The sequence below is a fragment of the Phalangium opilio genome, unplaced genomic scaffold (genome assembly GCF_054372755.1).
Source record: "Phalangium opilio isolate 3A_F unplaced genomic scaffold, DU_Popi_V2 ptg001170l_1, whole genome shotgun sequence".
In the NCBI taxonomy this organism is placed as follows: Eukaryota; Metazoa; Arthropoda; class Arachnida; order Opiliones; family Phalangiidae; genus Phalangium; species Phalangium opilio.
In genome coordinates this window covers 9,654,125-9,679,661 of record NW_028324255.1, presented here as the reverse complement: position 1 = coordinate 9,679,661, position 25,537 = coordinate 9,654,125, and the positions used below count along the sequence as shown (strand labels likewise).

General features: G+C 38.8%; 75 non-coding genes across 75 annotated transcripts; all 75 read right to left on the bottom strand.

The window, feature by feature from the left end:
* Nucleotides 1-85: 85 nt before the first annotated feature.
* Nucleotides 86-158, bottom strand: TRNAK-UUU (transfer RNA lysine (anticodon UUU)). The gene has a single exon. It is a non-coding gene; the product is annotated as a tRNA-Lys (tRNA).
* A 107-nt stretch (nucleotides 159-265) lies between these two features.
* Nucleotides 266-338, bottom strand: TRNAK-UUU (transfer RNA lysine (anticodon UUU)). The gene has a single exon. It is a non-coding gene; the product is annotated as a tRNA-Lys (tRNA).
* A 287-nt stretch (nucleotides 339-625) lies between these two features.
* TRNAK-UUU (transfer RNA lysine (anticodon UUU)) lies at nucleotides 626-698 on the bottom strand. The gene has a single exon. It is a non-coding gene; the product is annotated as a tRNA-Lys (tRNA).
* Nucleotides 699-985: 287 nt separating this feature from the next.
* Nucleotides 986-1,058, bottom strand: TRNAK-UUU (transfer RNA lysine (anticodon UUU)). The gene has a single exon. It is a non-coding gene; the product is annotated as a tRNA-Lys (tRNA).
* A 107-nt stretch (nucleotides 1,059-1,165) lies between these two features.
* On the bottom strand, nucleotides 1,166-1,238 carry TRNAK-UUU (transfer RNA lysine (anticodon UUU)). The gene has a single exon. It is a non-coding gene; the product is annotated as a tRNA-Lys (tRNA).
* Nucleotides 1,239-1,525: 287 nt separating this feature from the next.
* On the bottom strand, nucleotides 1,526-1,598 carry TRNAK-UUU (transfer RNA lysine (anticodon UUU)). The gene has a single exon. It is a non-coding gene; the product is annotated as a tRNA-Lys (tRNA).
* Nucleotides 1,599-1,705: 107 nt separating this feature from the next.
* On the bottom strand, nucleotides 1,706-1,778 carry TRNAK-UUU (transfer RNA lysine (anticodon UUU)). Its single transcript has one exon. It is a non-coding gene; the product is annotated as a tRNA-Lys (tRNA).
* Nucleotides 1,779-2,056: 278 nt separating this feature from the next.
* Nucleotides 2,057-2,129, bottom strand: TRNAN-AUU (transfer RNA asparagine (anticodon AUU)). The gene has a single exon. It is a non-coding gene; the product is annotated as a tRNA-Asn (tRNA).
* Nucleotides 2,130-2,236: 107 nt separating this feature from the next.
* On the bottom strand, nucleotides 2,237-2,309 carry TRNAK-UUU (transfer RNA lysine (anticodon UUU)). The gene has a single exon. It is a non-coding gene; the product is annotated as a tRNA-Lys (tRNA).
* Nucleotides 2,310-2,416: 107 nt separating this feature from the next.
* Nucleotides 2,417-2,489, bottom strand: TRNAK-UUU (transfer RNA lysine (anticodon UUU)). Its single transcript has one exon. It is a non-coding gene; the product is annotated as a tRNA-Lys (tRNA).
* A 467-nt stretch (nucleotides 2,490-2,956) lies between these two features.
* TRNAK-UUU (transfer RNA lysine (anticodon UUU)) lies at nucleotides 2,957-3,029 on the bottom strand. Its single transcript has one exon. It is a non-coding gene; the product is annotated as a tRNA-Lys (tRNA).
* Nucleotides 3,030-3,136: 107 nt separating this feature from the next.
* On the bottom strand, nucleotides 3,137-3,209 carry TRNAN-AUU (transfer RNA asparagine (anticodon AUU)). Its single transcript has one exon. It is a non-coding gene; the product is annotated as a tRNA-Asn (tRNA).
* Nucleotides 3,210-3,316: 107 nt separating this feature from the next.
* TRNAK-UUU (transfer RNA lysine (anticodon UUU)) lies at nucleotides 3,317-3,389 on the bottom strand. The gene has a single exon. It is a non-coding gene; the product is annotated as a tRNA-Lys (tRNA).
* Nucleotides 3,390-3,674: 285 nt separating this feature from the next.
* On the bottom strand, nucleotides 3,675-3,747 carry TRNAK-UUU (transfer RNA lysine (anticodon UUU)). The gene has a single exon. It is a non-coding gene; the product is annotated as a tRNA-Lys (tRNA).
* A 107-nt stretch (nucleotides 3,748-3,854) lies between these two features.
* TRNAK-UUU (transfer RNA lysine (anticodon UUU)) lies at nucleotides 3,855-3,927 on the bottom strand. Its single transcript has one exon. It is a non-coding gene; the product is annotated as a tRNA-Lys (tRNA).
* A 107-nt stretch (nucleotides 3,928-4,034) lies between these two features.
* Nucleotides 4,035-4,107, bottom strand: TRNAK-UUU (transfer RNA lysine (anticodon UUU)). Its single transcript has one exon. It is a non-coding gene; the product is annotated as a tRNA-Lys (tRNA).
* Nucleotides 4,108-4,394: 287 nt separating this feature from the next.
* Nucleotides 4,395-4,467, bottom strand: TRNAK-UUU (transfer RNA lysine (anticodon UUU)). Its single transcript has one exon. It is a non-coding gene; the product is annotated as a tRNA-Lys (tRNA).
* A 287-nt stretch (nucleotides 4,468-4,754) lies between these two features.
* TRNAK-UUU (transfer RNA lysine (anticodon UUU)) lies at nucleotides 4,755-4,827 on the bottom strand. The gene has a single exon. It is a non-coding gene; the product is annotated as a tRNA-Lys (tRNA).
* A 107-nt stretch (nucleotides 4,828-4,934) lies between these two features.
* TRNAK-UUU (transfer RNA lysine (anticodon UUU)) lies at nucleotides 4,935-5,007 on the bottom strand. The gene has a single exon. It is a non-coding gene; the product is annotated as a tRNA-Lys (tRNA).
* A 287-nt stretch (nucleotides 5,008-5,294) lies between these two features.
* TRNAK-UUU (transfer RNA lysine (anticodon UUU)) lies at nucleotides 5,295-5,367 on the bottom strand. The gene has a single exon. It is a non-coding gene; the product is annotated as a tRNA-Lys (tRNA).
* A 107-nt stretch (nucleotides 5,368-5,474) lies between these two features.
* On the bottom strand, nucleotides 5,475-5,547 carry TRNAK-UUU (transfer RNA lysine (anticodon UUU)). Its single transcript has one exon. It is a non-coding gene; the product is annotated as a tRNA-Lys (tRNA).
* Nucleotides 5,548-5,825: 278 nt separating this feature from the next.
* Nucleotides 5,826-5,898, bottom strand: TRNAK-UUU (transfer RNA lysine (anticodon UUU)). Its single transcript has one exon. It is a non-coding gene; the product is annotated as a tRNA-Lys (tRNA).
* Nucleotides 5,899-6,365: 467 nt separating this feature from the next.
* On the bottom strand, nucleotides 6,366-6,438 carry TRNAK-UUU (transfer RNA lysine (anticodon UUU)). The gene has a single exon. It is a non-coding gene; the product is annotated as a tRNA-Lys (tRNA).
* Nucleotides 6,439-6,545: 107 nt separating this feature from the next.
* Nucleotides 6,546-6,618, bottom strand: TRNAN-AUU (transfer RNA asparagine (anticodon AUU)). The gene has a single exon. It is a non-coding gene; the product is annotated as a tRNA-Asn (tRNA).
* Nucleotides 6,619-6,725: 107 nt separating this feature from the next.
* On the bottom strand, nucleotides 6,726-6,798 carry TRNAK-UUU (transfer RNA lysine (anticodon UUU)). The gene has a single exon. It is a non-coding gene; the product is annotated as a tRNA-Lys (tRNA).
* Nucleotides 6,799-7,263: 465 nt separating this feature from the next.
* Nucleotides 7,264-7,336, bottom strand: TRNAK-UUU (transfer RNA lysine (anticodon UUU)). Its single transcript has one exon. It is a non-coding gene; the product is annotated as a tRNA-Lys (tRNA).
* Nucleotides 7,337-8,341: 1,005 nt separating this feature from the next.
* Nucleotides 8,342-8,414, bottom strand: TRNAK-UUU (transfer RNA lysine (anticodon UUU)). Its single transcript has one exon. It is a non-coding gene; the product is annotated as a tRNA-Lys (tRNA).
* Nucleotides 8,415-9,050: 636 nt separating this feature from the next.
* Nucleotides 9,051-9,123, bottom strand: TRNAK-UUU (transfer RNA lysine (anticodon UUU)). The gene has a single exon. It is a non-coding gene; the product is annotated as a tRNA-Lys (tRNA).
* Nucleotides 9,124-9,410: 287 nt separating this feature from the next.
* Nucleotides 9,411-9,483, bottom strand: TRNAK-UUU (transfer RNA lysine (anticodon UUU)). The gene has a single exon. It is a non-coding gene; the product is annotated as a tRNA-Lys (tRNA).
* Nucleotides 9,484-9,770: 287 nt separating this feature from the next.
* Nucleotides 9,771-9,843, bottom strand: TRNAK-UUU (transfer RNA lysine (anticodon UUU)). Its single transcript has one exon. It is a non-coding gene; the product is annotated as a tRNA-Lys (tRNA).
* Nucleotides 9,844-10,488: 645 nt separating this feature from the next.
* Nucleotides 10,489-10,561, bottom strand: TRNAK-UUU (transfer RNA lysine (anticodon UUU)). Its single transcript has one exon. It is a non-coding gene; the product is annotated as a tRNA-Lys (tRNA).
* Nucleotides 10,562-10,668: 107 nt separating this feature from the next.
* Nucleotides 10,669-10,741, bottom strand: TRNAK-UUU (transfer RNA lysine (anticodon UUU)). Its single transcript has one exon. It is a non-coding gene; the product is annotated as a tRNA-Lys (tRNA).
* A 1,176-nt stretch (nucleotides 10,742-11,917) lies between these two features.
* TRNAK-UUU (transfer RNA lysine (anticodon UUU)) lies at nucleotides 11,918-11,990 on the bottom strand. The gene has a single exon. It is a non-coding gene; the product is annotated as a tRNA-Lys (tRNA).
* Nucleotides 11,991-12,635: 645 nt separating this feature from the next.
* On the bottom strand, nucleotides 12,636-12,708 carry TRNAK-UUU (transfer RNA lysine (anticodon UUU)). Its single transcript has one exon. It is a non-coding gene; the product is annotated as a tRNA-Lys (tRNA).
* A 107-nt stretch (nucleotides 12,709-12,815) lies between these two features.
* TRNAK-UUU (transfer RNA lysine (anticodon UUU)) lies at nucleotides 12,816-12,888 on the bottom strand. The gene has a single exon. It is a non-coding gene; the product is annotated as a tRNA-Lys (tRNA).
* Nucleotides 12,889-13,175: 287 nt separating this feature from the next.
* TRNAK-UUU (transfer RNA lysine (anticodon UUU)) lies at nucleotides 13,176-13,248 on the bottom strand. Its single transcript has one exon. It is a non-coding gene; the product is annotated as a tRNA-Lys (tRNA).
* A 285-nt stretch (nucleotides 13,249-13,533) lies between these two features.
* On the bottom strand, nucleotides 13,534-13,606 carry TRNAK-UUU (transfer RNA lysine (anticodon UUU)). Its single transcript has one exon. It is a non-coding gene; the product is annotated as a tRNA-Lys (tRNA).
* Nucleotides 13,607-13,713: 107 nt separating this feature from the next.
* On the bottom strand, nucleotides 13,714-13,786 carry TRNAK-UUU (transfer RNA lysine (anticodon UUU)). Its single transcript has one exon. It is a non-coding gene; the product is annotated as a tRNA-Lys (tRNA).
* Nucleotides 13,787-14,073: 287 nt separating this feature from the next.
* TRNAK-UUU (transfer RNA lysine (anticodon UUU)) lies at nucleotides 14,074-14,146 on the bottom strand. Its single transcript has one exon. It is a non-coding gene; the product is annotated as a tRNA-Lys (tRNA).
* A 456-nt stretch (nucleotides 14,147-14,602) lies between these two features.
* On the bottom strand, nucleotides 14,603-14,675 carry TRNAK-UUU (transfer RNA lysine (anticodon UUU)). Its single transcript has one exon. It is a non-coding gene; the product is annotated as a tRNA-Lys (tRNA).
* Nucleotides 14,676-14,782: 107 nt separating this feature from the next.
* TRNAK-UUU (transfer RNA lysine (anticodon UUU)) lies at nucleotides 14,783-14,855 on the bottom strand. Its single transcript has one exon. It is a non-coding gene; the product is annotated as a tRNA-Lys (tRNA).
* Nucleotides 14,856-14,962: 107 nt separating this feature from the next.
* On the bottom strand, nucleotides 14,963-15,035 carry TRNAK-UUU (transfer RNA lysine (anticodon UUU)). Its single transcript has one exon. It is a non-coding gene; the product is annotated as a tRNA-Lys (tRNA).
* Nucleotides 15,036-15,142: 107 nt separating this feature from the next.
* Nucleotides 15,143-15,215, bottom strand: TRNAK-UUU (transfer RNA lysine (anticodon UUU)). Its single transcript has one exon. It is a non-coding gene; the product is annotated as a tRNA-Lys (tRNA).
* A 287-nt stretch (nucleotides 15,216-15,502) lies between these two features.
* TRNAK-UUU (transfer RNA lysine (anticodon UUU)) lies at nucleotides 15,503-15,575 on the bottom strand. The gene has a single exon. It is a non-coding gene; the product is annotated as a tRNA-Lys (tRNA).
* Nucleotides 15,576-16,220: 645 nt separating this feature from the next.
* Nucleotides 16,221-16,293, bottom strand: TRNAK-UUU (transfer RNA lysine (anticodon UUU)). Its single transcript has one exon. It is a non-coding gene; the product is annotated as a tRNA-Lys (tRNA).
* A 107-nt stretch (nucleotides 16,294-16,400) lies between these two features.
* On the bottom strand, nucleotides 16,401-16,473 carry TRNAK-UUU (transfer RNA lysine (anticodon UUU)). The gene has a single exon. It is a non-coding gene; the product is annotated as a tRNA-Lys (tRNA).
* Nucleotides 16,474-16,760: 287 nt separating this feature from the next.
* TRNAK-UUU (transfer RNA lysine (anticodon UUU)) lies at nucleotides 16,761-16,833 on the bottom strand. The gene has a single exon. It is a non-coding gene; the product is annotated as a tRNA-Lys (tRNA).
* Nucleotides 16,834-17,289: 456 nt separating this feature from the next.
* Nucleotides 17,290-17,362, bottom strand: TRNAK-UUU (transfer RNA lysine (anticodon UUU)). Its single transcript has one exon. It is a non-coding gene; the product is annotated as a tRNA-Lys (tRNA).
* Nucleotides 17,363-17,468: 106 nt separating this feature from the next.
* Nucleotides 17,469-17,541, bottom strand: TRNAK-UUU (transfer RNA lysine (anticodon UUU)). Its single transcript has one exon. It is a non-coding gene; the product is annotated as a tRNA-Lys (tRNA).
* A 107-nt stretch (nucleotides 17,542-17,648) lies between these two features.
* TRNAK-UUU (transfer RNA lysine (anticodon UUU)) lies at nucleotides 17,649-17,721 on the bottom strand. Its single transcript has one exon. It is a non-coding gene; the product is annotated as a tRNA-Lys (tRNA).
* Nucleotides 17,722-17,828: 107 nt separating this feature from the next.
* Nucleotides 17,829-17,901, bottom strand: TRNAK-UUU (transfer RNA lysine (anticodon UUU)). Its single transcript has one exon. It is a non-coding gene; the product is annotated as a tRNA-Lys (tRNA).
* A 287-nt stretch (nucleotides 17,902-18,188) lies between these two features.
* Nucleotides 18,189-18,261, bottom strand: TRNAK-UUU (transfer RNA lysine (anticodon UUU)). The gene has a single exon. It is a non-coding gene; the product is annotated as a tRNA-Lys (tRNA).
* Nucleotides 18,262-18,548: 287 nt separating this feature from the next.
* Nucleotides 18,549-18,621, bottom strand: TRNAK-UUU (transfer RNA lysine (anticodon UUU)). The gene has a single exon. It is a non-coding gene; the product is annotated as a tRNA-Lys (tRNA).
* Nucleotides 18,622-18,728: 107 nt separating this feature from the next.
* TRNAK-UUU (transfer RNA lysine (anticodon UUU)) lies at nucleotides 18,729-18,801 on the bottom strand. Its single transcript has one exon. It is a non-coding gene; the product is annotated as a tRNA-Lys (tRNA).
* Nucleotides 18,802-19,268: 467 nt separating this feature from the next.
* Nucleotides 19,269-19,341, bottom strand: TRNAK-UUU (transfer RNA lysine (anticodon UUU)). The gene has a single exon. It is a non-coding gene; the product is annotated as a tRNA-Lys (tRNA).
* Nucleotides 19,342-19,619: 278 nt separating this feature from the next.
* Nucleotides 19,620-19,692, bottom strand: TRNAN-AUU (transfer RNA asparagine (anticodon AUU)). Its single transcript has one exon. It is a non-coding gene; the product is annotated as a tRNA-Asn (tRNA).
* A 107-nt stretch (nucleotides 19,693-19,799) lies between these two features.
* Nucleotides 19,800-19,872, bottom strand: TRNAK-UUU (transfer RNA lysine (anticodon UUU)). The gene has a single exon. It is a non-coding gene; the product is annotated as a tRNA-Lys (tRNA).
* Nucleotides 19,873-19,979: 107 nt separating this feature from the next.
* TRNAK-UUU (transfer RNA lysine (anticodon UUU)) lies at nucleotides 19,980-20,052 on the bottom strand. Its single transcript has one exon. It is a non-coding gene; the product is annotated as a tRNA-Lys (tRNA).
* A 467-nt stretch (nucleotides 20,053-20,519) lies between these two features.
* On the bottom strand, nucleotides 20,520-20,592 carry TRNAK-UUU (transfer RNA lysine (anticodon UUU)). The gene has a single exon. It is a non-coding gene; the product is annotated as a tRNA-Lys (tRNA).
* Nucleotides 20,593-20,699: 107 nt separating this feature from the next.
* Nucleotides 20,700-20,772, bottom strand: TRNAN-AUU (transfer RNA asparagine (anticodon AUU)). Its single transcript has one exon. It is a non-coding gene; the product is annotated as a tRNA-Asn (tRNA).
* A 107-nt stretch (nucleotides 20,773-20,879) lies between these two features.
* TRNAK-UUU (transfer RNA lysine (anticodon UUU)) lies at nucleotides 20,880-20,952 on the bottom strand. The gene has a single exon. It is a non-coding gene; the product is annotated as a tRNA-Lys (tRNA).
* Nucleotides 20,953-21,059: 107 nt separating this feature from the next.
* TRNAK-UUU (transfer RNA lysine (anticodon UUU)) lies at nucleotides 21,060-21,132 on the bottom strand. The gene has a single exon. It is a non-coding gene; the product is annotated as a tRNA-Lys (tRNA).
* A 107-nt stretch (nucleotides 21,133-21,239) lies between these two features.
* Nucleotides 21,240-21,312, bottom strand: TRNAK-UUU (transfer RNA lysine (anticodon UUU)). Its single transcript has one exon. It is a non-coding gene; the product is annotated as a tRNA-Lys (tRNA).
* A 467-nt stretch (nucleotides 21,313-21,779) lies between these two features.
* TRNAK-UUU (transfer RNA lysine (anticodon UUU)) lies at nucleotides 21,780-21,852 on the bottom strand. The gene has a single exon. It is a non-coding gene; the product is annotated as a tRNA-Lys (tRNA).
* Nucleotides 21,853-21,959: 107 nt separating this feature from the next.
* On the bottom strand, nucleotides 21,960-22,032 carry TRNAN-AUU (transfer RNA asparagine (anticodon AUU)). The gene has a single exon. It is a non-coding gene; the product is annotated as a tRNA-Asn (tRNA).
* A 107-nt stretch (nucleotides 22,033-22,139) lies between these two features.
* On the bottom strand, nucleotides 22,140-22,212 carry TRNAK-UUU (transfer RNA lysine (anticodon UUU)). The gene has a single exon. It is a non-coding gene; the product is annotated as a tRNA-Lys (tRNA).
* A 107-nt stretch (nucleotides 22,213-22,319) lies between these two features.
* Nucleotides 22,320-22,392, bottom strand: TRNAK-UUU (transfer RNA lysine (anticodon UUU)). The gene has a single exon. It is a non-coding gene; the product is annotated as a tRNA-Lys (tRNA).
* Nucleotides 22,393-23,217: 825 nt separating this feature from the next.
* TRNAK-UUU (transfer RNA lysine (anticodon UUU)) lies at nucleotides 23,218-23,290 on the bottom strand. Its single transcript has one exon. It is a non-coding gene; the product is annotated as a tRNA-Lys (tRNA).
* Nucleotides 23,291-23,757: 467 nt separating this feature from the next.
* TRNAK-UUU (transfer RNA lysine (anticodon UUU)) lies at nucleotides 23,758-23,830 on the bottom strand. Its single transcript has one exon. It is a non-coding gene; the product is annotated as a tRNA-Lys (tRNA).
* A 107-nt stretch (nucleotides 23,831-23,937) lies between these two features.
* Nucleotides 23,938-24,010, bottom strand: TRNAN-AUU (transfer RNA asparagine (anticodon AUU)). The gene has a single exon. It is a non-coding gene; the product is annotated as a tRNA-Asn (tRNA).
* A 107-nt stretch (nucleotides 24,011-24,117) lies between these two features.
* Nucleotides 24,118-24,190, bottom strand: TRNAK-UUU (transfer RNA lysine (anticodon UUU)). Its single transcript has one exon. It is a non-coding gene; the product is annotated as a tRNA-Lys (tRNA).
* Nucleotides 24,191-24,297: 107 nt separating this feature from the next.
* Nucleotides 24,298-24,370, bottom strand: TRNAK-UUU (transfer RNA lysine (anticodon UUU)). Its single transcript has one exon. It is a non-coding gene; the product is annotated as a tRNA-Lys (tRNA).
* Nucleotides 24,371-24,477: 107 nt separating this feature from the next.
* TRNAK-UUU (transfer RNA lysine (anticodon UUU)) lies at nucleotides 24,478-24,550 on the bottom strand. Its single transcript has one exon. It is a non-coding gene; the product is annotated as a tRNA-Lys (tRNA).
* A 107-nt stretch (nucleotides 24,551-24,657) lies between these two features.
* On the bottom strand, nucleotides 24,658-24,730 carry TRNAK-UUU (transfer RNA lysine (anticodon UUU)). The gene has a single exon. It is a non-coding gene; the product is annotated as a tRNA-Lys (tRNA).
* Nucleotides 24,731-25,373: 643 nt separating this feature from the next.
* On the bottom strand, nucleotides 25,374-25,446 carry TRNAK-UUU (transfer RNA lysine (anticodon UUU)). The gene has a single exon. It is a non-coding gene; the product is annotated as a tRNA-Lys (tRNA).
* Nucleotides 25,447-25,537: the final 91 nt, after the last annotated feature.

The window sequence follows — 25,537 nt, the reverse complement described above, 5'->3', positions numbered from 1 at the left end:
ATAATTGGGATAAGAATTTCAATAATTTTACTGGAAATTAAATGATCTGAAGTTTAAATTATTAATGATTCTTCAAAAACAGAGTCGCCCGAACAGGGACCTGAACCCTGGACCGTTAGGTTAAAAGCCTAACGCTCTACCGACTGAGCTATCCGGGCTCAAGCGAGGTGAACTCCCGTAATAATTGGAATAAGAATTTCAATAATTTTACTGGAAATTAAATGATCTGAAGTTTAAATTATTGATGATTCTTCAAAAACAGAGTAGCCCGAACAGGGACTCGAACCCTGGACCGTTAGGTTAAAAGCCTAACGCTCTACCGACAGAGCTATCCGGGCTGAAACGAAATGAACTCTCGTAATAATTGGGATTAGAATTTCAATAATTTTACTGGAAATTAAATGATCTGAAGTTTAAATTATTGATGATTCTTCAAAAACAGAGTCGCCCGAACAGGGACTCGAACCCTGGACCGTTAGGTTAAAAGCCTAACGCTCTACCGACTGAGCTATCCTGTCTCAAACGAAGTTAAATCCCGTAATAATTGGAATTAGAGTTTACATAAATTTATTGAAAGTGAAATGATCTGAAGTTTAAATTATTGATGATTCTTCAAAAACAGATTCGCCCGAACAGGTACTCGAACCCTGGACCGTTAGGTTAAAAGCCTAACGCTCTACCGACTGAGCTATCCGGGCTCAAGCGAGGTGAACTCACGTAATAATTGGAATTAGAATTTACATAAATTTATTGAAAGTGAAATAATCTGAAGTTTAAATTATTGACGATTCTTTAAAAACAGAGTCGCCCGATCAGGGACTCGAACCCTGGACCGTTAGGTTAAAAGCCTAACGCTCTACCGACAGAGCTATCCGGGCTGAAACGAAATGAACTCCCGTAATAATTGGGATTAGAATTTCAATAATTTTACTGGAAATTAAATGATCTGAAGTTTAAATTATTGATGATTCTTCAAAAACAGAGTCGCCCGAACAGGGACTCGAACCCTGAACCGTTAGGTTAAAAGCCTAACGCTCTACCGACTGAGCTATCCGGGCTCAAGCGAGGTGAACTCCCGTAATAATTGGAATAAGAATTTCAATAATTTTACTGGAAATTAAATGATCTGAAGTTTAAATTATTGATGATTCTTCAAAAACAGAGTCGCCCGAACAGGGACTCGAACCCTGGACCGTTAGGTTAAAAGCCTAACGCTCTTTCGACTGAGCTATCCGGGCTCAAGCGAGGTGAACTCCCGTAATAATTGGAATAAGAATTTCAATAATTTTACTGGAAATTAAATGATCTGAAGTTTAAATTATTGATGATTCTTCAAAAACAGTGTCGTCCGAACAGGCACTCGAACCCTGGACCGTTAGGTTAAAAGCCTAACGCTCAACCGACTGAGCTATCCTGACTCAAACGAAGTTAAATCCCGTAATAATTGGAACTAGAATTTACATAAATTTATTGAAAGTGAAATGACCTGAAGTTTAAATTATTGATGATTCTTCAAAAACAGAATGGCCCGAACAGGGACTCGAACCCTGGACCGTTAGGTTAAAAGCCTAACGCTCTACCGACTGAGCTATCCGGGCTCAAGCGAGGTGAACTCACGTAATAATTGGAATTAGAATTTACATAAATTTATTGAAAGTGAAATGATCTGAAGTTTAAATTATTGACGATTCTTTAAAAACAGAGTCGCCCGAACAGGGACTCGAACCCTGGACCGTTAGGTTAAAAGCCTAACGCTCTACCGACAGAGCTATCCGGGCTGAAACGAAATGAACTCCCGTAATAATTGGGATAATAATTTTACTGGAAATTAAATGATCTGAAGTTTAAATTATTGATGATTCTTCAAAAACGCAGTCGCTCGAACAGGGACTAGAACCCTGGACCGTTAGGTTAAAAGCCTAACGCTCTACCGACTGAGCTATCCGGGCTCAAGCGAGGTGAACTCCCGTAATAATTGGGATAAGATTTTCAATAATTTTACTGGAAATTAAATGATCTGAAGTTTAAATTATTAATGATTCTTCAAAAACAGAGTCGCCCGAACAGGGACTCGAACCCTGGACCGTTAGGTTAATAGCCTAACGCTCTACCGACTGAGCTATCCTGTCTCAAACGAAGTTAAATCCCGTAATAATTGGAATTAGAGTTTACATAAATTTATTGAAAGTGAAATGATCTGAAGTTTAAATTATTGATGATTCTTCAAAAACAGAATGGCCCGAACAGGTACTCGAACCCTGGACCGTTAGGTTAAAAGCCTAACGCTCTACCGACTGAGCTATCCGGGCTCAAGCGAGGTGAACTCACGTAATAATTGGAATTAGAATTTACATAAATTTATTGAAAGTGAAATGATCTGAAGTTTAAATTATTGACGATTCTTTAAAAACAGAGTCACCCGAACAGGGACTCGAACCCTGGACCGTTAGGTTAAAAGCCTAACGCTCTACCGACAGAGCTATCCGGGCTGAAACGAAATGAACTCCCGTAATAATTGGGATTAGAATTTCAATAATTTTACTGGAAATTAAATGATCTGAAGTTTAAATTATTGATGATTCTTCAAAACCACAGTCGCTCGAACATGGACTAGAACCCTGGACCGTTAGGTTAAAAGCCTAACGCTCTACCGACTGAGCTATCCTGTCTCAAACGAAGTTAAATCCCGTAATAATTGGAATTAGAATTTACATAAATTTATTGAAAGTGAAATGATCTGCAGTTTAAATTATTGATTATTCTTCAAAAACACAGTCGCTCGAACAGGGACTAGAACCCTGGACCGTTAGGTTAAAAGCCTAACGCTCTACCGACTGAGCTATCCTGTCTCAAACGAAGTTAAATCCCGTAATAATTGGAATTAGAATTTACATAAATTTATTGAAAGTGAAATGATCTGCAGTTTAAATTATTGATGATTCTTCAAAAACAGAGTCGCCCGAACAGGGACTCGAACCCTGGACCGTTAGGTTAAAAGCCTAACGCTCTACCGACTGAGCTATCCGGGCTCAAGCGAGGTGAACTTCCGTAATAATTGAAATAAGAATTTCAATAATTTTACTGGAAATTAAAAGATCTGAAGTTTAAATTATTGATGATTCTTCAAAAACAGAGTCGCCCGAACAGGGACTCGAACCCTGGACCGTTAGGTTAATAGCCTTACGCTCTACCGACTGAGCTATCCTGTCTCAAACGAAGTTAAATCCCGTAATAATTGGAATTAGAATTTACATAAATTTATTGAAAGTGAAATGATCTGAAGTTTAAATTATTGATGATTCTTCAAAAACAGAATGGCCCGAACAGGGACTCGAACCCTGGACCGTTAGGTTAAAAGCCTAACGCTCTACCGACTGAGCTATCCGGGCTCAAGCGAGGTGAACTCACGTAATAATTGGGATAAGAATTTCAATAATTTTACTGGAAATTAAATTATCTGAAGTTTAAATTATTAATGATTCTTTAAAAACAGAGTCGCCCGAACAAGGAGTCGAACCCTGGACCGTGGTTTGAAGCCTAACGCTCTACCGACTGAGCTATCCGAGCTGAAACGAAATGAACTCCCGTAATAATTGGGATTAGAATTTCAATAATTTTACTGGAAATTAAATGATCTGAAGTTTAAATTATTAATGATTCTTCAAAAACAGAGTCGCCCGAACAGGGACTCGAACCCTGGACCGTTAGGTTAAAAGCCTAACGCTCTACCGACTGAGCTATCCGGGCTCAAGCGAGGTGAACTCCCGTAATAATTGGGATAAGAATTTCAATAATTTTACTGGAAATTAAATGATCTGAAGTTTAAATTATTAATGATTCTTCAAAAACAGAGTCGCCCGAACAGGGACTCGAACCCTGGACCGTTAGGTTAAAAGCCTAACGCTCTACCGACTGAGCTATCCGGGCTCAAGCGAGGTGAACTCCCGTAATAATTGGAATAAGAATTTCAATAATTTTACTGGAAATTAAATGATCTGAAGTTTAAATTATTGATGATTCTTCAAAAACAGAGTAGCCCGAACAGGGACTCGAACCCTGGACCGTTAGGTTAAAAGCCTAACGCTCTACCGACAGAGCTATCCGGGCTGAAACGAAATGAACTCTCGTAATAATTGGGATTAGAATTTCAATAATTTTACTGGAAATTAAATGATCTGAAGTTTAAATTATTGATGATTCTTCAAAAACAGAGTCGCCCGAACAGGGACTCGAACCCTGGACCGTTAGGTTAAAAGCCTAACGCTCTACCGACTGAGCTATCCTGTCTCAAACGAAGTTAAATCCCGTAATAATTGGAATTAGAGTTTACATAAATTTATTGAAAGTGAAATGATCTGAAGTTTAAATTATTGATGATTCTTCAAAAACAGATTCGCCCGAACAGGTACTCGAACCCTGGACCGTTAGGTTAAAAGCCTAACGCTCTACCGACTGAGCTATCCGGGCTCAAGCGAGGTGAACTCACGTAATAATTGGAATTAGAATTTACATAAATTTATTGAAAGTGAAATAATCTGAAGTTTAAATTATTGACGATTCTTTAAAAACAGAGTCGCCCGATCAGGGACTCGAACCCTGGACCGTTAGGTTAAAAGCCTAACGCTCAACCGTTAGAGCTATCCGGGCTGAAACGAAATGAACTCCCGTAATAATTGGGATTAGAATTTCAATAATTTTACTGGAAATTAAATGATCTGAAGTTTAAATTATTGATGATTCTTCAAAAACAGAGTCGCCCGAACAGGGACTCGAACCCTGAACCGTTAGGTTAAAAGCCTAACGCTCTACCGACTGAGCTATCCGGGCTCAAGCGAGGTGAACTCCCGTAATAATTGGAATAAGAATTTCAATAATTTTACTGGAAATTAAATGATCTGAAGTTTAAATTATTGATGATTCTTCAAAAACAGAGTCGCCCGAACAGGGACTCGAACCCTGGACCGTTAGGTTAAAAGCCTAACGCTCTTTCGACTGAGCTATCCGGGCTCAAGCGAGGTGAACTCCCGTAATAATTGGAATAAGAATTTCAATAATTTTACTGGAAATTAAATGATCTGAAGTTTAAATTATTGATGATTCTTCAAAAACAGTGTCGTCCGAACAGGCACTCGAACCCTGGACCGTTAGGTTAAAAGCCTAACGCTCAACCGACTGAGCTATCCTGACTCAAACGAAGTTAAATCCCGTAATAATTGGAATTAGAATTTACATAAATTTATTGAAAGTGAAATGACCTGAAGTTTAAATTATTGATGATTCTTCAAAAACAGAATGGCCCGAACAGGGACTCGAACCCTGGACCGTTAGGTTAAAAGCCTAACGCTCTACCGACTGAGCTATCCGGGCTCAAGCGAGGTGAACTCACGTAATAATTGGAATTAGAATTTACATAAATTTATTGAAAGTGAAATGATCTGAAGTTTAAATTATTGACGATTCTTTAAAAACAGAGTCGCCCGAACAGGGACTCGAACCCTGGACCGTTAGGTTAAAAGCCTAACGCTCTACCGACAGAGCTATCCGGGCTGAAACGAAATGAACTCCCGTAATAATTGGGATAATAATTTTACTGGAAATTAAATGATCTGAAGTTTAAATTATTGATGATTCTTCAAAAACGCAGTAGCTCGAACAGGGACTAGAACCCTGGACCGTTAGGTTAAAAGCCTAACGCTCTACCGACTGAGCTATCCGGGCTCAAGCGAGGTGAACTCACGTAATAATTGGAATTAGAATTTACATAAATTTATTGAAAGTGAAATGATCTGAAGTTTAAATTATTGACGATTCTTTAAAAACAGAGTCACCCGAACAGGGACTCGAACCCTGGACCGTTAGGTTAAAAGCCTAACGCTCTACCGACAGAGCTATCCGGGCTGAAACGAAATGAACTCCCGTAATAATTGGGATTAGAATTTCAATAATTTTACTGGAAATTAAATGATCTGAAGTTTAAATTATTGATGATTCTTCAAAACCACAGTCGCTCGAACATGGACTAGAACCCTGGACCGTTAGGTTAAAAGCCTAACGCTCTACCGACTGAGCTATCCTGTCTCAAACGAAGTTAAATCCCGTAATAATTGGAATTAGAATTTACATAAATTTATTGAAAGTGAAATGATCTGCAGTTTAAATTATTGATTATTCTTCAAAAACACAGTCGCTCGAACAGGGACTAGATCCCTGGACCGTTAGGTTAAAAGCCTAACGCTCTACCGACTGAGCTATCCTGTCTCAAACGAAGTTAAATCCCGTAATAATTGGAATTAGAATTTACATAAATTTATTGAAAGTGAAATGATCTGCAGTTTAAATTATTGATGATTCTTCAAAAACAGAGTCGCCCGAACAGGGACTCGAACCCTGGACCGTTAGGTTAAAAGCCTAACGCTCTACCGACTGAGCTATCCGGGCTCAAGCGAGGTGAACTTCCGTAATAATTGAAATAAGAATTTCAATACTTTTACTGGAAATTAAAAGATCTGAAGTTTAAATTATTGATGATTCTTCAAAAACAGAGTCGCCCGAACAGGGACTCGAACCCTGGACCGTTAGGTTAATAGCCTTACGCTCTACCGACTGAGCTATCCTGTCTCAAACGAAGTTAAATCCCGTAATAATTGGAATTAGAATTTACATAAATTTATTGAAAGTGAAATGATCTGAAGTTTAAATTATTGATGATTCTTCAAAAACAGAATGGCCCGAACAGGGACTCGAACCCTGGACCGTTAGGTTAAAAGCCTAACGCTCTACCGACTGAGCTATCCGGGCTCAAGCGAGGTGAACTCACGTAATAATTGGGATAAGAATTTCAATAATTTTACTGGAAATTAAATTATCTGAAGTTTAAATTATTAATGATTCTTTAAAAACAGAGTCGCCCGAACAAGGAGTCGAACCCTGGACCGTGGTTTGAAGCCTAACGCTCTACCGACTGAGCTATCCGAGCTGAAACGAAATGAACTCCCGTAATAATTGGGATTAGAATTTCAATAATTTTACTGGAAATTAAATGATCTGAAGTTTAAATTATTGATGATTCTTCAAAAACACAGTCGCCCTAAAAGGGACTCGAACCCTGGACCGTTAGGTTAAAAGCCTAACGCTCTACCGACTGAGCTATCCTGTCTCAAACGAAGTTAAATCCCGTAATAATTGGAATTAGAGTTTACATAAATTTATTGAAAGTGAAATGATCTGAAGTTTAAATTATTGATGATTCTTCAAAAACAGAATCGCCCGAACAGGTACTCGAACCCTGGACCGTTAGGTTAAAAGCCTAACGCTCTACCGACTGAGCTATCCGGGCTCAAGCGAGGTGAACTCACGTAATAATTGGAATTAGAATTTACATAAATTTATTGAAAGTGAAATGATCTGAAGTTTAAATTATTGACGATTCTTTAAAAACAGAGTCGCCCGATCAGGGACTCGAACCCTGGACCGTTAGGTTAAAAGCCTAGCGCTCTACCGACAGAGCTATCCGGGCTGAAACGAAATGAACTCCCGTAATAATTGGGATTAGAATTTCAATAATTTTACTGGAAATTAAATGATCTGAAGTTTAAATTATTGATGATTCTTCAAAAACACAGTCGCTCGAACAGGGACTAGAACCCTGGACCGTTAGGTTAAAAGCCTAACGCTCTACCGACTGAGCTATCCGGGCTCAAGCGAGTTGAACTCCCGTAATAATTGGGATAAGAATTTCAATAATTTTACTGGAAATTAAATGATCTGAAGTTTAAATTATTGATGATTCTTTAAAAACAGAGTCGCCCGAACAAGGAAACGAACCTTGGACCGTGGTTTGAAGCCTAACGCTCTACCGACTGAGCTATCCGAGCTGGAACGAAATGAACTCCCGTAATAATTGGGATTAGAATTTCAATAATTTTACTGGAAATTAAATGGTCTGAAGTTTAAATTATTGATGATTCTTCAAAAACACAGTCGCCCTAACAGGGACTCGAACCCTGGACCGTTAGGTTAAAAGCCTAACGCTCTACCGACAGAGCTATCCGGGCTCAAGCGAGGTGAACTCCCGTAATAATTGGAATAAGAATTTCAATAATTTTACTGGAAATTAAATGATCTGAAGTTTAAATTATTGATTATTCTTCAAAAACAGAGTCGCCCGAACAGGGACTCGAACCCTGGACCGTTAGGTTAAAAGCCTAACGCTCTACCGACTGAGCTATCCTGTCTCAAACGAAGTTAAATCCCGTAATAATTGGAATTAGAGTTTACATAAATTTATTGAAAGTGAAATGATCTGAAGTTTAAATTATTGATGATTCTTCAAAAACAGAATCGCCCGAACAGGTACTCGAACCCTGGACCGTTAGGTTAAAAGCCTAACGCTCTACCGACTGAGCTATCCGGGCTCAAGCGAGGTGAACTCACGTAATAATTGGAATTAGAATTTACATAAATTTATTGAAAGTGAAATGATCTGAAGTTTAAATTATTGATGATTCTTCAAAAACAGAATGGCCCGAACAGGGACTCGAACCCTGGACCGTTAGGTTAAAAGCCTAACGCTCTACCGACAGAGCTATCCGCGCTGAAACGAAATGAACTCCCGTAATAATTGGGATAATAATTTTACTGGAAATTAAATGATCTGAAGTTTAAATTATTGATGATTCTTCAAAAACACAGTCGCTCGAACAGGGACTAGAACCCTGGACCGTTAGGTTAAAAGCCTAACGCTCTACCGACTGAGCTATCCGGGCTCAAGCGAGTTGAACTCCCGTAATAATTGGGATAAGAATTTCAATAATTTTACTGGAAATTAAATGATCTGAAGTTTAAATTATTGATGATTCTTTAAAAACAGAGTCGCCCGAACAAGGAGTCGAACCTTGGACCGTGGTTTGAAGCCTAACGCTCTACCGACTGAGCTATCCGAGCTGAAACGAAATGAACTCCCGTAATAATTGGGATTAGAATTTCAATAATTTTACTGGAAATTAAATGGTCTGAAGTTTAAATTATTGATGATTCTTCAAAAACACAGTCGCCCTAACAGGGACTCGAACCCTGGACCGTTAGGTTAAAAGCCTAACGCTCTACCGACTGAGCTATCCGGGCTCAAGCGAGGTGAACTCCCGTAATAATTGGAATAAGAATTTCAATAATTTTACTGGATATTAAATGATCTGAATTTTAAATTATTGATTATTCTTCAAAAACAGAGTCGCCCGAACAGGGACTCGAACCCTGGACCGTTAGGTTAAAAGCCTAACGCTCTACCGACTGAGCTATCCTGTCTCAAACGAAGTTAAATCCCGTAATAATTGGAATTAGAGTTTACATAAATTTATTGAAAGTGAAATGATCTGAAGTTTAAATTATTGATGATTCTTCAAAAACACAGTCGCCCGAACAGGGACTCGAACCCTGGACCGTTAGGTTAAAAGCCTAACGCTCTACCGACTGAGCTATCCGGGCTCAAGCGAGGTGAACTCCCGTAATAATTGGAATAAGAATTTCAATAATTTTACTGGAAATTAAATGATCTGAAGTTTAAATTATTGATTATTCTTCAAAAACAGAGTCGCTCGAACAGGGACTCGAACCCTGGACCGTTAGGTTAAAAGCCTAACGCTCTTCCGACTGAGCTATCCTGTCTCAAACGAAGTTAAATCCCGTAATAATTGGAATTAGAGTTTACATAAATTTATTGAAAGTGAAATGATCTGAAGTTTAAATTATTGATGATTCTTCAAAAACAGAATCGCCCGAACAGGTACTCGAACCCTGGACCGTTAGGTTAAAAGCCTAACGCTCTACCGACTGAGCTATCCGGGCTCAAGCGAGGTGAACTCACGTAATAATTGGAATTAGAATTTACATAAATTTATTGAAAGTGAAATGATCTGAAGTTTAAATTATTGACGATTCTTTAAAAACAGAGTCGCCCGATCAGGGACTCGAACCCTGGACCGTTAGGTTAAAAGCCTAACGCTCTACCGACAGAGCTATCCGGGCTGAATCGAAATGAACTCCCGTAATAATTAAGATTAGAATTTCAATAATTTTACTGGAAATTAAATGATCTGAAGTTTAAATTATTGATGATTCTTCAAAAACACAGTCGCTCGAACAGGGACTAGAACCCTGGACCGTTAGGTTAAAAGCCTAACGCTCTACCGACTGAGCTATCCGGGCTCAAGCGAGTTGAACTCCCGTAATAATTGGGATAAGAATTTCAATAATTTTACTGGAAATTAAATGATCTGAAGTTTAAATTATTGATGATTCTTTAAAAACAGAGTCGCCCGAACAAGGAGTCGAACCCTGGACCGTGGTTTGAAGCCTAACGCTCTACCGACTGAGCTATCCGAGCTGAAACGAAATGAACTCCCGTAATAATTGGGATTAGAATTTCAATAATTTTACTGGAAATTAAATGATCTGAAGTTTAAATTATTGATGATTCTTCAAAAACACAGTCGCCCGAACAGGGACTCGAACCCTGGACCGTTAGGTTAAAAGCCTAACGCTCTACCGACTGAGCTATCCGGGCTCAAGCGAGGTGAACTCCCGTAATAATTGGAATAAGAATTTCAATAATTTTACTGGAAATTAAATGATCTGAAGTTTAAATTATTGATGATTCTTCAAAAACAGAGTCGCCCGAACAGGGACTCGAACCCTGGACCGTTAGGTTAAAAGCCTAACGCTCTACCGACTGAGCTATCCGGGCTCAAGCGAGGTGAACTCCCGTAATAATTGGAATAAGAATTTCAATAATTTTACTGGAAATTAAATGATCTTAAGTTTAAATTATTGATGATTCTTCAAAAACAGAGTCGTCCGAACAGGGACTCGAACCCTGGACCGTTAGGTTAAAAGCCTAACGCTCAACCGACTGAGCTATCCTGTCTCAAACGAAGTTAAATCCCGTAATAATTGGAATTAGAATTTACATAAATTTATTGAAAGTGAAATGATCTGAAGTTTAAATTATTGATGATTCTTCAAAAACAGAATGGCCCGAACAGGGACTCGAACCCTGGACCGTTACGTTAAAAGCCTAACGCTCTACCGACAGAGCTATCCGCGCTGAAACGAAATGAACTCCCGTAATAATTGGGATAATAATTTTACTGGAAATTAAATGATCTGAAGTTTAAATTATTGTTGATTCTTCAAAAACACAGTCGCTCGAACAGGGACTAGAACCCTGGACCGTTAGGTTAAAAGCCTAACGCTCTACCGACTGAGCTATCCGGGCTCAAGCGAGATGAACTCCCGTAATAATTGGGATAAGAATTTCAATAATTTTACTGGAAATTAAATTATCTGAAGTTTAAATTATTAATGATTCTTTAAAAACAGAGTCGCCCGAACAAGGAGTCGAACCCTGGACCGTGGTTTGAAGCCTAACGCTCTACCGACTGAGCTATCCGAGCTGAAACGAAATGTACTCCCGTAATAATTGGGATTAGAATTTCAATAATTTTACTGGAAATTAAATGATCTGAAGTTTAAATTATTGATGATTCTTCAAAAACACAGTCGCCCTAAAAGGGACTCGAACCCTGGACCGTTAGGTTAAAAGCCTAACGCTCTACCGACAGAGCTATCCGGGCTCAAGCGAGGTGAACTCCCGTAATAATTGGAATAAGAATTTCAATAATTTTACTGGAAATTAAATGATCTGAAGTTTAAATTATTGATTATTCTTCAAAAACAGAGTCGCCCGAACAGGGACTCGAACCCTGGACCGTTAGGTTAAAAGCCTAACGCTCTACCGACTGAGCTATCCTGTCTCAAACGAAGTTAAATCCCGTAATAATTGGAATTAGAGTTTACATAAATTTATTGAAAGTGAAATGATCTGAAGTTTAAATTATTGATGATTCTTCAAAAACAGAATCGCCCGAACAGGTACTCGAACCCTGGACCGTTAGGTTAAAAGCCTAACGCTCTACCGACTGAGCTATCCGGGCTCAAGCGAGGTGAACTCACGTAATAATTGGAATTAGAATTTACATAAATTTATTGAAAGTGAAATGATCTGAAGTTTAAATTATTGACGATTCTTTAAAAACAGAGTCGCCCGATCAGGGACTCGAACCCTGGACCGTTAGGTTAAAAGCCTAACGCTCTACCGACAGAGCTATCCGGGCTGAAACGAAATGAACTCCCGTAATAATTGGGATTAGAATTTCAATAATTTTACTGGAAATTAAATGATCTGAAGTTTAAATTATTGATGATTCTTCAAAAACACAGTCGCTCGAACAGGGACTAGAACCCTGGACCGTTAGGTTAAAAGCCTAACGCTCTACCGACTGAGCTATCCGGGCTCAAGCGAGTTGAACTCCCGTAATAATTGGGATAAGAATTTCAATAATTTTACTGGAAATTAAATGATCTGAAGTTTAAATTATTGATGATTCTTTAAAAACAGAGTCGCCCGAACAAGGAGTCGAACCCTGGACCGTGGTTTGAAGCCTAACGCTCTACCGACTGAGCTATCCGAGCTGAAACGAAATGAACTCCCGTAATAATTGGGATTAGAATTTCAATAATTTTACTGGAAATTAAATGATCTGAAGTTTAAATTATTGATGATTCTTCAAAAACACAGTCGCCCGAACAGGGACTCGAACCCTGGACCGTTAGGTTAAAAGCCTAACGCTCTACCGACTGACCTATCCGGGCTCAAGCGAGGTGAACTCCCGTAATAGTTGGAATAAGAATTTCAATAATTTTACTGGAAATTAAATGATCTGAAGTTTAAATTATTGATGATTCTTCAGAAACAGAGTCGCCCGAACAGGGACTCGAACCCTGGACCGTTAGGTTAAAAGCCTAACGCTCTACCGACTGAGCTATCCGGGCTCAAGCGAAGTGAACTCCCGTAATAATTGGAATAAGAATTTCAATAATTTTACTGGAAATTAAATGATCTGAAGTTTAAATTATTGATGATTCTTCAAAAACAGAGTCGTCCGAACAGGGACTCGAACCCTGGACCGTTAGGTTAAAAGCCTAACGCTCAACCGACTGAGCTATCCTGTCTCAAACGAAGTTAAATCCCGTAATAATTGGAATTAGAATTTACATAAATTTATTGAAAGTGAAATGATCTGAAGTTTAAATTATTGATGATTCTTCAAAAACAGAATGGCCCGAACAGGGACTCGAACCCTGGACCGTTAGGTTAAAAGCCTAACGCTCTACCGACTGAGCTATCCGGGCTCAAGCGAGGTGAACTCACGTAATAATTGGAATTAGAATTTACATAAATTTATTGAAAGTGAAATGATCTGAAGTTTAAATTATTGACGATTCTTTAAAGACAGAGTCGCCCGAACAAGGAGTCGAACCCTGGACCGTGGTTTGAAGCCTAACGCTCTACCGACTGAGCTATCCGAGCTGAAACGAAATGAACTCCCGTAATAATTGGGATTAGAATTTCAATAATTTTACTGGAAATTAAATGATCTGAAGTTTAAATTATTGATGATTCTTCAAAAACACAGTCGCCCGAACAGGGACTCGAACCCTGGACCGTTAGGTTAAAAGCCTAACGCTCTACCGACTGACCTATCCGGGCTCAAGCGAGGTGAACTCCCGTAATAGTTGGAATAAGAATTTCAATAATTTTACTGGAAATTAAATGATCTGAAGTTTAAATTATTGATGATTCTTCAGAAACAGAGTCGCCCGAACAGGGACTCGAACCCTGGACCGTTAGGTTAAAAGCCTAACGCTCTACCGACTGAGCTATCCGGGCTCAAGCGAAGTGAACTCCCGTAATAATTGGAATAAGAATTTCAATAATTTTACTGGAAATTAAATGATCTGAAGTTTAAATTATTGATGATCCTTCAAAAACAGAGTCGTCCGAACAGGGACTCGAACCCTGGACCGTTAGGTTAAAAGCCTAACGCTCAACCGACTGAGCTATCCTGTCTCAAACGAAGTTAAATCCCGTAATAATTGGAATTAGAATTTACATAAATTTATTGAAAGTGAAATGATCTGAAGTTTAAATTATTGATGATTCTTCAAAAACAGAATGGCCCGAACAGGGACTCGAACCCTGGACCGTTAGGTTAAAAGCCTAACGCTCTACCGACTGAGCTATCCGGGCTCAAGCGAGGTGAACTCACGTAATAATTGGAATTAGAATTTACATAAATTTATTGAAAGTGAAATGATCTGAAGTTTAAATTATTGACGATTCTTTAAAAACAGAGTCGCCCGAACAGCGACTCGAACCCTGGACCGTTAGGTTAAAAGCCTAACGCTCTACCGACAGAGCTATCCGGGCTGAAACGAAATGAACTCCCGTAATAATTGGGATAATAATTTTACTGGAAATTAAATGATCTGAAGTTTAAATTATTGATGATTCTTCAAAAACACAGTCGCTCGAACAGGGACTAGAACCCTGGACCGTGGTTTGAAGCCTAACGCTCTACCGACTGAGCTATCCGAGCTGAAACGAAATGAACTCCCGTAATAATTGGGATTAGAATTTCAATAATTTTACTGGAAATTAAATGATCTGAAGTTTAAATTATTAATGATTCTTCAAAAACAGAGTCGCCCGAACAGGGACTCGAACCCTGGACCGTTAGGTTAAAAGCCTAACGCTCTACCGACTGAGCTATCCGGGCTCAAGCGAGGTGAACTCCCGTAATAATTGGAATAAGAATTTCAATAATTTTACTGGAAATTAAATGATCTGAAGTTTAAATTATTGATGATTCTTCAAAAACAGAGTAGCCCGAACAGGGACTCGAACCCTGGACCGTTAGGTTAAAAGCCTAACGCTCTACCGACTGAGCTATCCGGGCTCAAGCGAGGTGAACTCCCGTAATAATTGGGATAAGAATTTCAATAATTTTACTGGAAATTAAATGATCTGAAGTTTAAATTATTAATGATTCTTCAAAAACAGAGTCGCCCGAACAGGGACTCGAACCCTGGACCGTTAGGTTAAAAGCCTAACGCTCTACCGACTGAGCTATCCGGGCTCAAGCGAGGTGAACTCCCGTAATAATTGGAATAAGAATTTCAATAATTTTACTGGAAATTAAATGATCTGAAGTTTAAATTATTGATGATTCTTCAAAAACAGAGTAGCCCGAACAGGGACTCGAACCCTGGACCGTTAGGTTAAAAGCCTAACGCTCTACCGACAGAGCTATCCGGGCTGAAACGAAATGAACTCTCGTAATAATTGGGATTAGAATTTCAATAATTTTACTGGAAATTAAATGATCTGAAGTTTAAATTATTGATTATTCTTCAAAAACAGAGTCGCCCGAACAGGGACTCGAACCCTGGACCGTTAGGTTAAAAGCCTAACGCTCTACCGACTGAGCTATCCTGTCTCAAACGAAGTTAAATCCCGTAATAATTGGAATTAGAGTTTACATAAATTTATTGAAAGTGAAATGATCTGAAGTTTAAATTATTGATGATTCTTCAAAAACAGAATCGCCCGAACAGGTACTCGAACCCTGGACCGTTAGGTTAAAAGCCTAACGCTCTACCGACTGAGCTATCCGGGCTCAAGCGAGGTGAACTCACGTAATAATTGGAATTAGAATTTACATAAATTTATTGAAAGTGAAATGATCTGATGTTTAAATTATTGACGATTCTTTAAAAACAGAGTCGCCCGATCAGGGACTCGAACCCTGGACCGTTAGGTTAAAAGCCTAACGCTCTACCGACAGAGCTATCCGGGCTGAAACGAAATGAACTCCCGTAATAATTGGGATTAGAATTTCAATAATTTTACTGGAAATTAAATGATCTGAAGTTTAAATTATTGATGATTCTTCAAAAACACAGTCGCTCGAACAGGGACTAGAACCCTGGACCGTTAGGTTAAAAGCCTAAAGCTCTACCGACTGAGCTATCCGGGCTCAAGCGAGTTGAACTCCCGTAATAATTGGGATAAGAATTTCAATAATTTTACTGGAAATTAAATGATCTGAAGTTTAAATTATTGATGATTCTTTAAAAACAGAGTCGCCCGAACAAGGAGTCGAACCCTGGACCGTGGTTTGAAGCCTAACGCTCTACCGACTGAGCTATCCGAGCTGAAACGAAATGAACTCCCGTAATAATTGGGATTAGAATTTCAATAATTTTACTGGAAATTAAATGATCTGAAGTTTAAATTATTGATGATTCTTCAAAAACACAGTCGCCCGAACAGGGACTCGAACCCTGGACCGTTAGGTTAAAAGCCTAACGCTCTACCGACTGACCTATCCGGGCTCAAGCGAGGTGAACTCCCGTAATAGTTGGAATAAGAATTTCAATAATTTTACTGGAAATTAAATGATCTGAAGTTTAAATTATTGATGATTCTTCAAAAACAGAGTCGCCCGAACAGGGACTCGAACCCTGGACCGTTAGGTTAAAAGCCTAACGCTCTACCGACTGAGCTATCCGGGCTCAAGCGAGGTGAACTCCCGTAATAATTGGAATAAGAATTTCAATAATTTTACTGGAAATTAAATGATCTGAAGTTTAAATTATTGATGATTCTTCAAAAACAGAGTCGTCCGAACAGGGACTCGAACCCTGGACCGTTAGGTTAAAAGCCTAACGCTCAACCGACTGAGCTATCCTGTCTCAAACGAAGTTAAATCCCGTAATAATTGGAATTAGAATTTACATAAATTTATTGAAAGTGAAATGATCTGAAGTTTAAATTATTGATGATTCTTCAAAAACAGAATGGCCCGAACAGGGACTCGAACCCTGGATCGTTAGGTTAAAAGCCTAACGCTCTACCGACTGAGCTATCCGGGCTCAAGCGAGGTGAACTCACGTAATAATTGGAATTAGAATTTACATAAATTTATTGAAAGTGAAATGATCTGAAGTTTAAATTATTGACGATTCTTTAAAAACAGAGTCGCCCGAACAGCGACTCGAACCCTGGACCGTTAGGTTAAAAGCCTAACGCTCTACCGACAGAGCTATCCGGGCTGAAACGAAATGAACTCCCGTAATAATTGGGATAATAATTTTACTGGAAATTAAATGATCTGAAGTTTAAATTATTGATGATTCTTCAAAAACACAGTCGCTCGAACAGGGACTAGAACCCTCGACCGTGGTTTGAAGCCTAACGCTCTACCGACTGAGCTATCCGAGCTGAAACGAAATGAACTCCCGTAATAATTGGGATTAGAATTTCAATAATTTTACTGGAAATTAAATGATCTGAAGTTTAAATTATTAATGATTCTTCAAAAACAGAGTCGCCCGAACAGGGACTCGAACCCTGGACCGTTAGGTTAAAAGCCTAACGCTCTACCGACTGAGCTATCCGGGCTCAAGCGAGGTGAACTCCCGTAATAATTGGAATAAGAATTTCAATAATTTTACTGGAAATTAAATGATCTGAAGTTTAAATTATTGTGATTCTTCAAAAACAGAGTAGCCCGAACAGGGACTCGAACCCTGGACCGTTAGGTTAAAAGCCTAACGCTCTACCGACTGAGCTATCCGGGCTCAAGCGAGGTGAACTCCCGTAATAATTGGGATAAGAATTTCAATAATTTTACTGGAAATTAAATGATCTGAAGTTTAAATTATTAATGATTCTTCAAAAACAGAGTCGCCCGAACAGGGACTCGAACCCTGGACCGTTAGGTTAAAAGCCTAACGCTCTACCGACTGAGCTATCCGGGCTCAAGCGAGGTGAACTCCCGTAATAATTGGAATAAGAATTTCAATAATTTTACTGGAAATTAAATGATCTGAAGTTTAAATTATTGATGATTCTTCAAAAACAGAGTAGCCCGAACAGGGACTCGAACCCTGGACCGTTAGGTTAAAAGCCTAACGCTCTACCGACAGAGCTATCCGGGCTGAAACGAAATGAACTCTCGTAATAATTGGGATTAGAATTTCAATAATTTTACTGGAAATTAAATGATCTGAAGTTTAAATTATTGATGATTCTTCAAAAACAGAGTCGCCCGAACAGGGACTCGAACCCTGGACCGTTAGGTTAAAAGCCTAACGCTCTACCGACTGAGCTATCCTGTCTCAAACGAAGTTAAATCCCGTAATAATTGGAATTAGAGTTTACATAAATTTATTGAAAGTGAAATGATCTGAAGTTTAAATTATTGATGATTCTTCAAAAACAGATTCGCCCGAACAGGTACTCGAACCCTGGACCGTTAGGTTAAAAGCCTAACGCTCTACCGACTGAGCTATCCGGGCTCAAGCGAGGTGAACTCACGTAATAATTGGAATTAGAATTTACATAAATTTATTGAAAGTGAAATAATCTGAAGTTTAAATTATTGACGATTCTTTAAAAACAGAGTCGCCCGATCAGGGACTCGAACCCTGGACCGTTAGGTTAAAAGCCTAACGCTCTACCGACAGAGCTATCCGGGCTGAAACGAAATGAACTCCCGTAATAATTGGGATTAGAATTTCAATAATTTTACTGGAAATTAAATGATCTGAAGTTTAAATTATTGATGATTCTTCAAAAACAGAGTCGCCCGAACAGGGACTCGAACCCTGAACCGTTAGGTTAAAAGCCTAACGCTCTACCGACTGAGCTATCCGGGCTCAAGCGAGGTGAACTCCCGTAATAATTGGAATAAGAATTTCAATAATTTTACTGGAAATTAAATGATCTGAAGTTTAAATTATTGATGATTCTTCAAAATCAGAGTCGCCCGAACAGGGACTCGAACCCTGGACCGTTAGGTTAAAAGCCTAACGCTCTTTCGACTGAGCTATCCGGGCTCAAGCGAGGTGAACTCCCGTAATAATTGGAATAAGAATTTCAATAATTTTACTGGAAATTAAATGATCTGAAGTTTAAATTATTGATGATTCTTCAAAAACAGTGTCGTCCGAACAGGCACTCGAACCCTGGACCGTTAGGTTAAAAGCCTAACGCTCAACCGACTGAGCTATCCTGACTCAAACGAAGTTAAATCCCGTAATAATTGGAATTAGAATTTACATAAATTTATTGAAAGTGAAATGACCTGAAGTTTAAATTATTGATGATTCTTCAAAAACAGAATGGCCCGAACAGGGACTCAAACCCTGGACCGTTAGTTTAAAAGCCTAACGCTCTACCGACTGAGCTATCCGGGCTCAAGCGAGGTGAACTCACGTAATAATTGGAATTAGAATTTACATAAATTTATTGAAAGTGAAATGATCTGAAGTTTAAATTATTGACGATTCTTTAAAAACAGAGTCGCCCGAACAGGGACTCGAACCCTGGACCGTTAGGTTAAAAGCCTAACGCTCTACCGACAGAGCTATCCGGGCTGAAACGAAATGAACTCCCGTAATAATTGGGATAATAATTTTACTGGAAATTAAATGATCTGAAGTTTAAATTATTGATGATTCTTCAAAAACGCAGTCGCTCGAACAGGGACTAGAACCCTGGACCGTTAGGTTAAAAGCCTAACGCTCTACCGACTGAGCTATCCGGGCTCAAGCGAGGTGAACTCCCGTAATAATTGGGATAAGATTTTCAATAATTTTACTGGAAATTAAATGATCTGAAGTTTAAATTATTAATGATTCTTCAAAAACAGAGTCGCCCGAACAGGGACTCGAACCCTGGACCGTTAGGTTAATAGCCTAACGCTCTACCGACTGAGCTATCCTGTCTCAAACGAAGTTAAATCCCGTAATAATTGGAATTAGAGTTTACATAAATTTATTGAAAGTGAAATGATCTGAAGTTTAAATTATTGATGATTCTTCAAAAACAGAATGGCCCGAACAGGTACTCGAACCCTGGACCGTTAGGTTAAAAGCCTAACGCTCTACCGACTGAGCTATCCGGGCTCAAGCGAGGTGAACTCACGTAATAATTGGAATTAGAATTTACATAAATTTATTGAAAGTGAAATGATCTGAAGTTTAAATTATTGACGATTCTTTAAAAACAGAGTCACCCGAACAGGGACTCGAACCCTGGACCGTTAGGTTAAAAGCCTAACGCTCTACCGACAGAGCTATCCGGGCTGAAACGAAATGAACTCCCGTAATAATTGGGATTAGAATTTCAATAATTTTACTGGAAATTAAATGATCTGAAGTTTAAATTATTGATGATTCTTCAAAACCACAGTCGCTCGAACATGGACTAGAACCCTGGACCGTTAGGTTAAAAGCCTAACGCTCTACCGACTGAGCTATCCTGTCTCAAACGAAGTTAAATCCCGTAATAATTGGAATTAGAATTTACATAAATTTATTGAAAGTGAAATGATCTGCAGTTTAAATTATTGATTATTCTTCAAAAACACAGTCGCTCGAACAGGGACTAGAACCCTGGACCGTTAGGTTAAAAGCCTAACGCTCTACCGACTGAGCTATCCTGTCTCAAACGAAGTTAAATCCCGTAATAATTGGAATTAGAATTTACATAAATTTATTGAAAGTGAAATGATCTGCAGTTTAAATTATTGATGATTCTTCAAAAACAGAGTCGCCCGAACAGGGACTCGAACCCTGGACCGTTAGGTTAAAAGCCTAACGCTCTACCGACTGAGCTATCCGGGCTCAAGCGAGGTGAACTTCCGTAATAATTGAAATAAGAATTTCAATAATTTTACTGGAAATTAAAAGATCTGAAGTTTAAATTATTGATGATTCTTCAAAAACAGAGTCGCCCGAACAGGGACTCGAACCCTGGACCGTTAGGTTAATAGCCTTACGCTCTACCGACTGAGCTATCCTGTCTCAAACGAAGTTAAATCCCGTAATAATTGGAATTAGAATTTACATAAATTTATTGAAAGTGAAATGATCTGAAGTTTAAATTATTGATGATTCTTCAAAAACAGAATGGCCCGAACAGGGACTCGAACCCTGGACCGTTAGGTTAAAAGCCTAACGCTCTACCGACTGAGCTATCCGGGCTCAAGCGAGGTGAACTCACGTAATAATTGGAATTAGAATTTACATAAATTTATTGAAAGTGAAATGATCTGAAGTTTAAATTATTGATGATTCTTCAAAAACAGAATGGCCCGAACAGGTACTCGAACCCTGGACCGTTAGGTTAAAAGCCTAACGCTCTACCGACTGAGCTATCCGGGCTCAAGCGAGGTGAACTCACGTAATAATTGGAATTAGAATTTACATAAATTTATTGAAAGTGAAATGATCTGAAGTTTAAATTATTGACGATTCTTTAAAAACAGAGTCACCCGAACAGGGACTCGAACCCTGGACCGTTAGGTTAAAAGCCTAACGCTCTACCGACAGAGCTATCCGGGCTGAAACGAAATGAACTCCCGTAATAATTGGGATTAGAATTTCAATAATTTTACTGGAAATTAAATGATCTGAAGTTTAAATTATTGATGATTCTTCAAAACCACAGTCGCTCGAACATGGACTAGAACCCTGGACCGTTAGGTTAAAAGCCTAACGCTCTACCGACTGAGCTATCCTGTCTCAAACGAAGTTAAATCCCGTAATAATTGGAATTAGAATTTACATAAATTTATTGAAAGTGAAATGATCTGCAGTTTAAATTATTGATGATTCTTCAAAAACACAGTCGCTCGAACAGGGACTAGAACCCTGGACCGTTAGGTTAAAAGCCTAACGCTCTACCGACTGAGCTATCCTGTCTCAAACGAAGTTAAATCCCGTAATAATTGGAATTAGAATTTACATAAATTTATTGAAAGTGAAATGATCTGCAGTTTAAATTATTGATGATTCTTCAAAAACAGAGTCGCCCGAACAGGGACTCGAACCCTGGACCGTTAGGTTAAAAGCCTAACGCTCTACCGACTGAGCTATCCGGGCTCAAGCGAGGTGAACTTCCGTAATAATTGGAATAAGAATTTCAATAATTTTACTGGAAATTAAAAGATCTGAAGTTTAAATTATTGATGATTCTTCAAAAACAGAGTCGCCCGAACAGGGACTCGAACCCTGGACCGTTAGGTTAATAGCCTGACGCTCTACCGACTGAGCTATCCTGTCTCAAACGAAGTTAAATCCCGTAATAATTGGAATTAGAATTTACATAAATTTATTGAAAGTGAAATGATCTGAAGTTTAAATTATTGATGATTCTTCAAAAACAGAATGGCCCGAACAGGGACTCGAACCCTGGACCGTTAGGTTAAAAGCCTAACGCTCTACCGACTGAGCTATCCGGGCTCAAGCGAGGTGAACTCACGTAACAATTGGAATTAGAATTTACATAAATTTATTGAAAGTGAAATGATCTGAAGTTTAAATTATTGACGATTCTTTAAAAACAGAGTCGCCCGAACAGGGACTCGAACCCTGGACCGTTAGGTTAAAAGCCTAACGCTCTACCGACAGAGCTATCCGGGCTGAAACAAAATGAACTCCCGTAATAATTGGGATTAGAATTTCAATAATTTTACTGGAAATTAAATGATCTGAAGTTTAAATTATTGATGATTCTTCAAAAACACAGTCGCTCGAACAGGGACTAGAACCCTGGACCGTTAGGTTAAAAGCCTAACGCTCTACCGACTGAGCTATCCGGGCTCAAGCGAGGTGAACTCCCGTAATAATTGGGATAAGAATTTCAATAATTTTACTGGAAATTAAATGATCTGAAGTTTAAATTATTGATGATTCTTTAAAAACAGAGTCGCCCGAACAAGTAGTCGAACCCTGGACCGTGGTTTGAAGCCTAACGCTCTACCGACTGAGCTATACGAGCTGAAACGAAATGAACTCCCGTAATAATTGAGATTAGAATTTCAAAAATTTTACTGGAAATTAAATGATCTGAAGTTTAAATTATTGATGATTCTTCAAAAACAGAGTCGCCCGAACAGGGACTCGAACCCTAGACCGTTAGGTTAATAGCCTGACGCTCTACGGACTGAGCTATCTTGTCTCAAACGAAGTTAAATCCCGTAATAATTGGAATTAGAATTTACATAAATTTATTGAAAGTGAAATGATCTGAAGTTTAAATTATTGATGATTCTTCAAAAACAGAATGGCCCGAACAGGGACTCGAACCCTGGACCGTTTGGTTAAAATCCTAACGCTCTACCGACTGAGCTATCCGGGCTCAAGCGGGGTGAACTCACGTAATAATTGGAATTAGAATTTACATAAATTTATTGAAAGTGAAATGATCTGAAGTTTAAACTATTGACGATTCTTTAAAAACAGAGTCGCCCGAACAGGGACTCGAACCCTGGACCGTTAGGTTAAAAGCCTAACGCTCTACCGACTGAGCTATCCGGGCTGAAACGAAATGAACTCCCGTAATAATTGGGATTAGAATTTCAATAATTTTACTGGAAATTAAATGATCTGAAGTTTAAATTATTGATGATTCTTCAAAACCACAGTCGCTCGAACATGGACTAGAACCCTGGACCGTTAGGTTAAAAGCCTAACGCTCTACCGACTGAGCTATCCTGTCTCAAACGAAGTTAAATCCCGTAATAATTGGAATTAGAATTTACATAAATTTATTGAAAGTGAAATGATCTGCAGTTTAAATTATTGATGATTCTTCAAAAACACAGTCGCTCGAACAGGGACTAGAACCCTGGACCGTTAGGTTAAAAGCCTAACGCTCTACCGACTGAGCTATCCTGTCTCAAACGAAGTTAAATCCCGTAATAATTGGAATTAGAATTTACATAAATTTATTGAAAGTGAAATGATCTGCAGTTTAAATTATTGATGATTCTTCAAAAACTGAGTCGCCCGAACAGGGACTCGAACCCTGGACCGTTAGGTTAAAAGCCTAACGCTCTACCGACTGAGCTATCCGGGCTCAAGCGAGGTGAACTTCCGTAATAATTGGAATAAGAATTTCAATAATTTTACTGGAAATTAAAAGATCTGAAGTTTATATTATTGATGATTCTTCAAAAACAGAGTCGCCCGAACAGGGACTCGAACCCTGGACCGTTAGGTTAATAGCCTGACGCTCTACCGACTGAGCTATCCTGTCTCAAACGAAGTTAAATCCCGTAATAATTGGAATTAGAATTTACATAAATTTATTGAAAGTGAAATGATCTGAAGTTTAAATTATTGATGATTCTTCAAAACCAGAATGGCCCGAACAGGGACTCGAACCCTGGACCGTTAGGTTAAAAGCCTAACGCTCTACCGACTGAGCTATCCGGGCTCAAGCGAGGTGAACTCACGTAATAATTGGAATAAGAATTTACATAAATTTATTGAAAGTGAAATGATCTGAAGTTTAAATTATTGACGATTCTTTAAAAACAGAGTCGCCCGAACAGGGACTCGAACCCTGGACCGTTAGGTTAAAAGCCTAACGCTCTACCGACAGAGCTATCCGGGCTGAAACAAAATGAACTCCCGTAATAATTGGGATTAGAATTTCAATAATTTTACTGGAAATTAAATGATCTGAAGTTTAAATTGTTGATGATTCTTCAAAAACACAGTCGCCCGAACAGGGACTCGAACCCTGGACCGTTAGGTTAAAAGCCTAACGCTCTACCGACTGAGCTATCCGAGCTGAAACGAAATGAACTCCCGTAATAGTTGGGATTAGAATTTCAATAATTTTACTGGAAATTAATTGATCTGAAGTTTAAATTATTGATGATTCTTCAAAAACACAGTCGCCCGAACAGGGACTCGAACCCTGGAACGTTAGGTTAAAAGCCTAACGCTCTACCGACTGAGCTATCCGGGCTCAAACGAGGTCAACTCCCGTAATAAATGGAATAAGAATTTCAATAATTTTACTGGAAATTAAATGATCTGAAGTTTAAATTATTGATGATTCTTCAAAAACAGAATGGCCCGAACAAGGAGTCGAACCCTGGACCGTGGTTTGAAGCCTAACGCTCTACCGACTGAGCTATCCGAGCTGAAACGAAATGAACTCCCGTAATAATTGGGATTAGAATTTCAATAATTTTACTGGAAATTAAATGATCTGAAGTTTAAATTATTGATGATTCTTCAAAAACACAGGCGCCCGAACAAGTAGTCGAACCCTGGACCGTTAGGTTAAAAGCCTAACGTTCTACCGACTGAGCTATCCGGGCTCAAGCGAGGTGAACTCCCGTAATAATTGGGATAAGAATTTCAATAATTTTACTGGAAATTAAATGATCTGAAGTTTAAATTATTGATGATTCTTTAAAAACAGAGTCGCCCGAACAAGGAGTCGAACCTTGGACCGTGGTTTGAAGCCTAACGCTCTACCGATTGAGCTATCCGAGCTGAAACGAAATGAACTCCCGTAAAAATTGGGATTAGAATTTCAATAATTTTACTGGAAATTAAATGATCTGAAGTTTAAATTATTGATGATTCTTCAAAAACACAGTCGCCCGAACAGGGACTCGAACCCTGGACCGTTAGGTTAAAAGCCTAACGCTCTACCGACTGAGCTATACGAGCTGAAACGAAATGAACTCCCGTAATAATTGAGATTAGAATTTCAATAATTTTACTGGAAATTAAATGATCTGAAGTTTAAATTATTGATGAT